General features: G+C 35.2%; 1 long non-coding RNA gene across 2 annotated transcripts; it reads left to right on the forward strand.

Annotated features, from left to right (window-relative positions):
- The first annotated feature begins 2,045 nt into the window (after positions 1 to 2,045).
- LOC120878098 lies at positions 2,046 to 7,112 on the forward strand. 2 transcript variants are annotated; one of them, XR_005724457.1, is made up of 3 exons: positions 2,046 to 2,128; positions 4,613 to 4,693; positions 5,016 to 7,112. It is a non-coding gene; the product is annotated as an uncharacterized LOC120878098 (long non-coding RNA). The 2 variants fall into 2 exon arrangements; XR_005724456.1 differs by lacking the exon at positions 2,046 to 2,128 and having other exon boundaries at positions 4,229 to 4,693.

The raw sequence follows: 7,112 nt of genomic DNA on the forward strand, positions 1-7,112 counted from the left end.
GTTGTTTTACTATTTCTTACCTAACAAAGAAAAAATATTTTTTAAATCTTTAATAATTTAGAAAATATTACTGCCTTTTAACTGTTAAACAAATAAAAATGTGTCTGCAACAGGAAAAGCACATCAGTGGGATAATGTCCAGGCTTTCTGTTAGAAAACCGAACAGCCTAACCCTGTTATTCTGCAGAGTGTCAGGCTCATCCCGCATTGTTGCTGCCTTTGATACTCCCATCAGCCCTCCCTATCCAGGGGTTCTGCATCTGCAGATTGAACCAATTTGATTCTTGGCTGTTGAATCCACAGATGTGGAACCACAGACACAGAGGACCAACTGTGCTATGCCATTTTATATAAGGGACAGATACTCCGCAGGTTTCAGTATCTGCAGCCAATACACCTCAGATACTAAAGGACAACTATATGTGTTAGATTAGGGAGAAACGATAATTGATTTTATCTTACCTGAGATGTTTGAAACTGGTTTCAAGAACTGAAATCTCCTTACATTGATGGGTGAAATAAAAATAAATGACTTTAAAGGTTATTTTATGAGCATAAGTTGGGAAACAGAAAATAGAGACTGTTTTACTTTGTATGACTGTTATATAAAATATAAGACATTCTTAAGGGAATTTGTTTTTCAGAAAACCTTTCTTGCTTAATTAAGGCATTATGGAAATAACTGTTAAATTGATTAATTTGAAATTTTTTGTTATTTTAACTGGAGGCTAATTACAATATTGTAGTGGGTTTTGCCATACATTGACATGAATCAGCCACTGGTATACATGTGTTCCCCATCCTGAACCCCACTCCCAATCCCATCCCTCAGGGTCATCCCAGTGCAGTGGCCCTGAGCACCCTGTCTCATGCATCAAACCTGGACTGGTGATTTACTTCACATATGGTAATATACATGTTTCAGTGCTATTCTTTCAGATCAACCCACCCTCGCCTTCTCCCACGGAGTCCAAAAGTCTGTTTTTTACATCTGTGTCTCTTTTGCTGTCTCGCATATAGGGTCATCACTACCATCTTTCTAAATTTCACATGTATGTGGTAATATACTGTATTGGTGTTTTTCTGACTTACTTCACTCTGTATAATAGGCTCCAGTTTCATCCACCTCATGAGAACTGATTCAAACGTGTTCTTTTTAATGGCTGAGTAATACTCCATTGTGTATACGTACCACTGCTTTCTTATCCATTCCTCTGCTGATGGACATCTCGGCTGCTTCCATGGCCTGGCTATTGTAAACAGTGCTGCAATGAACATTGGGGTACACGTGTCTCTTTCAATTCTGGTTTCCCCAGTGTGTATGCCCAGCAGTGGGATTGCTGTGTTGTATGGCAGTTCTATTTCCAGTTTCTTAAGGAATCTCCACACTGTTCTCCATAGTGGCTGTACTAGTTTGCATTCCCACCAACAGTGTAAGAGGGTTCTCTTTTCTCCTCACCTCTCCAGCATTTATTGTTTGTAGACTTTTTGATAGCAGCCATTCTGACCAGCGTGAGACGGCACCTCACTGTGGCTTTGATTTGCATGAAATGTGTTTAAAATGATTTGGGAACTACATTTGATAAATACGTTGAAACCCACAAAGAAAATCTGTGTAGCACTAAAAGTTCAAAAGTCCATTTTCTTTAATTTTTTAACAATTTTAAAAACATTTGGAAAATTTTAAATGCTAATTACTAAGTAATTTCTGCTTTAAAATACATATGCCTTCATCTGTAGTAAAGGAATAGTGGAACACACAGGAGAATCAGAAATTGTGAATACTGGTTTTGCAGTCAGAGGTCTGGTTGGAATTCTGCCTGCCAACTAGTGTGGTGTGACCTCAGGAATATAGGGGGACTGTTCTCTTAGTCCTGAACTTTGGGAGAAATGCATAAGACTTTATCTGTTCTCTTCAATAGGAGCTTCTCTTTAAACATCTCTGGTTTCACTTTCTCAGTTTAGTTATGATTTTATTACTGTCTTTACTAAGTAATATGCTAATTAGAGTATAAAATACTTTGGGAAAAATTTAATCAATTTTTGTTTGCAGCTGTTGTAACTTTGCAATTTGATGTGGTAAAAACATAAGAGCAGATACAACTTTGGATATATGAAAGCCAGAAAAGTAAGTTTAATTTAAAATGTGTCTAAGATGCCATGAAAAGTATTTTCTTTCTAGATAGTTAGGAATAGCTAAGATAGGGAAGACAAGATTCCCCCTGCCCCTTGGTTGCCTTCCTCTCTATTTAACTCAAACTAATGTACTGCTAGAATGGAGTACCCAGAAAAACCTCTAAACCTAAGCAAAAATTTTAAGAAAATTTAAAGACTATATTAGTATGCATATACATATTCTTTTTCTTTTCTATTTTTTAGCTTCCCTTTTGATGTGGTTTTTTTTTTCCCCTTGCCTGTTATCCCATCTACTACTATATAACCTGTAATCTCGTCTAGAAAAATTGTCCTGGGGACTTCCCCTCTAATGCAAAAGGTGCAGGTTCGATCCCTGGTTGGCGAGCTAAGATCCCACCCACATGCCTCCTGGCCAAAAAACCAAAACGTAAAACAAGCAATACTGAACAACATCACTAAAGAATTTAACAATGGTCCATATTTTTTTAAAAGTACTATTAGTTGCTTCTACTAGATTCATTCTGTTTTTATTATAGAAAGTGTAGCAAGCCCACTGGAAATAGGGCTTTGTTTCTGAAACATAAAATTGTTAGGATTTGATCAATTGGATGGTCAGTAGAAGACTGTTTATTGTTGTCTGTGCTTGAAATATTAATATCACACAGTGTTTCCTTACAGTGTATGAAGCTGCTTTTCCCCTGTAGAAAGAGCTCTTGGACGTTGGATCTTTAGGCAGGGCTCTGCCATGGCTTCCCTCCAGTTGAGAAGTCTTGTTCGTCTTCTTTTACATTCATCTCATCCTACTGTTAAAATACAGATCAGTTTGGAACTTGAGGAGAAGGCAATGGCACCCCACTCCAGTACTCTTGCCTGGAAAATCCCATGGACGGAGGAGCCTGGTAGGCTGCAGTCCATGGGGTCGCTAAGAGTCGGACACGACTGAGCGACTTCACTTTGACTTTTCACTTTCATGCACTGGAGAAGGAAATGGCAACCCACTCCAGTGTTCTTGCCTGGAGAATCCCAGGGACAGCGGAGCCTGATGGGCTGCCCTCTATGGGGTCGCACAGAGTCGACTCAACTGAAGCTACTTAGCAGTTGGAATCTGAGCTCCATAAGATTAGAAATACCCAGCTACTTAGCCTCCTTTCTTTACTAGTTGTTTCCAAAACTGAAAACATTTAAGAAAGGAGTATAAGTTGTCAACATGCAGTGTAAAGCTTTTGTCACTGTTTTAGAGGGTTAAATTTCAGTCATAAATACTTTGTTCTTGGTTTTAAAATGTATCCTTTCTGTTTGGTTGCTCTAATCACTGTAGTTTTACTTACACTATTTATATAGATAGTTTAGCTTCTTAAATGACAAGGCCTCATTTATCTTCATAGAGAATCTGATATGATAATGAGCCCCTCTTCATTAAGTTGCAAATTCTACAGAGCTGTTACTGAATGATCCCTTTCCCTAATTTTCCCTTTTCTCCCTAGGCATACGTACTAAAATGTACTTTAATCCTAATGACTCAGAGTTGTCATCACTGTACACACTGATTACTGTAGTTTCATAACGCAGCTCTCAGAAACTAGTGAGACACTTAGGAGTGTTGGCCTATCACACACTGGGCTGGGCAAGACTGAAATCTTCAGCTGTCACAGTGCTGAAGTGTTAGGATGGTAGTGGTAGGATGCCCACCTTTTAGCAGATTTTTTTCACCTTTAGTGTCTGTAGTCTGCGGGCTAAGCCAGCTGCTTAGAATCGTTATGTACAATGAAGCTGAGTGAACTTTGTATGTACAGCACATTCATGAGGTTTATATTTGAATCTGAGTAACATCTATTTTTGCTGTTTTCAATAGATGTATAAATCTGTTTCTTTACTGTGTTCCAGACACTTGAGCAGTTGCAAATAAGTGAGATGTTACTGTTAGCTACAGGAAAACTCTTCCCTTCAGAGGAGACAGGACTGATTTATTTCAAGATTAGCACATCTATTCAGAAGGATTCTAGTAAGGTGGAACCTCCCTAGGGAGAATGAGCTATTTTCCTTAAAGCTTCTCTTTGGGAAAAAAAGTTTTTTTTAATGAATGCATAAAAGTACAATGAAAAATGGCTTCACTTGGGGAACCCCATGAAAATTCCTGTACATCTTAAAAATTTTTCATTATGAAAGATTTTTAAGATATGGAAAAATGTATAAAAGATACACACCACCAAGCTTAAACATCAGTTCAGGAGAGACTTTCTGTATATTCCTCCTTGATTACATCTAGTCCTATGTACTTTAAAAGTGCCTTTAAAATTTCTTTTTAATGAATCCAACTATTAAAAATAAGATTTAAAATAGTTCTTTATGTAAACAGATCTGTTCTTATTATAATGAAATGATATATCCCAAAGCCCATAAACACGCTTTGATGTGTATTTATCTATATTAGAAATTAAGTGGTAATTTTTAATAGCATTATTTCTTTAACATTTAGTTTCTATGCCTTTGCAAATGTCGACCTGGAGTATAATGAAGAACACTGTTGCTAAGAATGGATTTTCTGGATTATTTACAGGTAAAAATATTTCCTTTACCAAACTGTTGACTAAAATATTTACTTTTCCTTTTAATTGCCTTTCAGTAGAAAATTTTTGAAAATATTCCTCATTTACTATTTCCTCCTAAATATCACTGCTGTAAGTTTAAAAATTTTAAATACCAGTTACTTTTGAAGTAATTTGGAATTAAAGTGAGGAGTGAACAGTTTGGCTTGTTCTTTGACACCAGTTATGGGACAGTGTTTTATTATGTTACTTCACTTAATTTGATAACTGTCAGAATGAAAAAATAAATTACATTTTGAAATGTAAGGTAAAATTTTTCTCTTCCCTTTTTAGGACTGATTCCTCATTTAATTAAAATTGCTCCTGCTTGTGCTGTTATGATCAGTACCTATGAATTTGGAAAGTCTTTCTTCCAGAAACAAAATGCTCAAAGACAGCAATACTAGAGATGCTGTTTCAACCTGAAATAACCACCATGACCAAATAATAAGAGCAGACTCTTAGGCAAGAGCTTTTTTCACCTTTTTTGCTATTATCTTACAGTGGTTTTCTATCACTCTAACTTCAATTTTTTATCCTACTTTTTGAGAATTTGAAAAAGGTATTCCAGAAATCATAACCATTGAGCATTGTTGTAAAGAGAAAAAATTATTCTACACTGAAAGCAGTAATCTCAGAGTTTGGTACAGATTTCTGTGTAACTTCATCCTGTTGGGAGTGTCAGAGATGTCAAACATTTTTGCAGTTGTGTGCTGAATGATGTACAGAGTCTAAGAGAATTCCCAAGTCTTTTATACACGTTTAAATCATGGACTTAGATACTTAAGTGAAAGCAATCTTTAATTATTCACATCATTTACCAAATATTGCCTATCAGTTATTTTCTTTAATTCACATATATTTGGGTTTTTTTTTCTTTCCCACGTTGTTATTGTTTTAAGGCCTCATGTGTATTAAGATTTCTCTGATCTGAGGTATGGCTATCTTATGTTCATGAACCAAAAATATAACTTGTGTGATATTGCTGCTATTTTTGATGTCTAAAGACTCTGTATTATCTACTGTTTCTGTGAGAGAGAGTGTGCAGTGACCGTATTCAGTGCTCACTTCAGTCACACCTGGGTGTGCAGTGGGAAAGCACGTTGTATTCAGGCCAGCGAGAAAGCCGTTTCAGCACAAGAAAGGCCTCTGGTTTCAGCTGTCTTGTCATCAGGCATTACCATTTGTGAAGTGCTCTCGGTCACGTCTGTTCACTTGTTCTAACACCACTGAGACAGAGTATGTTCAAGATGTCCCTTTACTTTACACATCTCACACGAGAGTGCTAGACCAAGAACTACCAAGCCAATTTCCTTGAAGACAGAGCTTTTGGTCACTGGAGGCGAATGCCTAAGAAGTTTAGTTTATGAATGTAAGAATGAAAAAGAATATGATTTCAAGACAATATTTTTAAATATTTTTGTTTTTCCTCAGTATCTGTATACTCTAAGAAAAATGACTTTATTGCAGTCTATCTGTATTTTATGAAAATGTGAAACATTTTTCCCCTAAAATAGAGTAATATATATTTAAGTGACATATCTCTAGTGTTGGTACGAATTAATGTATTTTCTAATATAGTAGAAAACTATTTGTGTTTCACCAGAAATAAACTATATAGGGTTTATATTTAAGTTTTTTGTATTTTATCCTGTGTTGATTTACCTTAAGTTTGCAACATATATATCCATAAAAATATAAATATTTATATTTTCATTGAAATATTTTGTGCTTTCTTAAAGCTACCACTGTGCTTCTAGCTAAATACTTTCATATAAAATTATGTTAATGCTATACTATCAACATATATATAAAACACAATGGAAGTTTATCTTGAACACTGAATTTAACAGTATTAAATTTAAATTTACCTTTGTTCTGCTGTGCTTCTTTTGGGTAACTAGTAGAAAAGGGCAGAAAAATTTAGGTTTTGAACAACAGTCTCAAAAAACAGTTATGTATTTCAAGTTAATGTCACTTATAAACAAACAGAAGGGAAACTTTCATCCTCTCCTTACCCCACTACTGACTGCATTGTGGAAAATTCTTGTAACTAAAAGAGCTTAAATAAATCTAATTCCCTGTAGTTTTTGTAACATACATTAGATGCAATGTATCTGAAAGAAAAGAAGTCTGAATTTAGGCTTTGTCTATACTTAAGTGGTAAAAAAGCATTACTAGTAGGGACTAAAAAAGGTTTGGCTACAAATTGTATTCTTGGTAATGTTTCTAAATGCATTCTGTTAATGTTAAAATTTCTAACATACACATTTAATTTCTTATGTGTGTAAGTTTTTTAAGAAAAATGTCTTATTCAAGTATTACATGTTTGCTGCCTTTCATATAATTCCATATTACTTTTTTAAAATAAAGTTATTTCTAGGAAAACTA

The sequence above is a fragment of the Oryx dammah genome, unplaced genomic scaffold (genome assembly GCF_014754425.2).
Source record: "Oryx dammah isolate SB20612 unplaced genomic scaffold, SCBI_Odam_1.1 HiC_scaffold_18, whole genome shotgun sequence".
NCBI lineage: Eukaryota > Metazoa > Chordata > Mammalia > Artiodactyla > Bovidae > Oryx > Oryx dammah.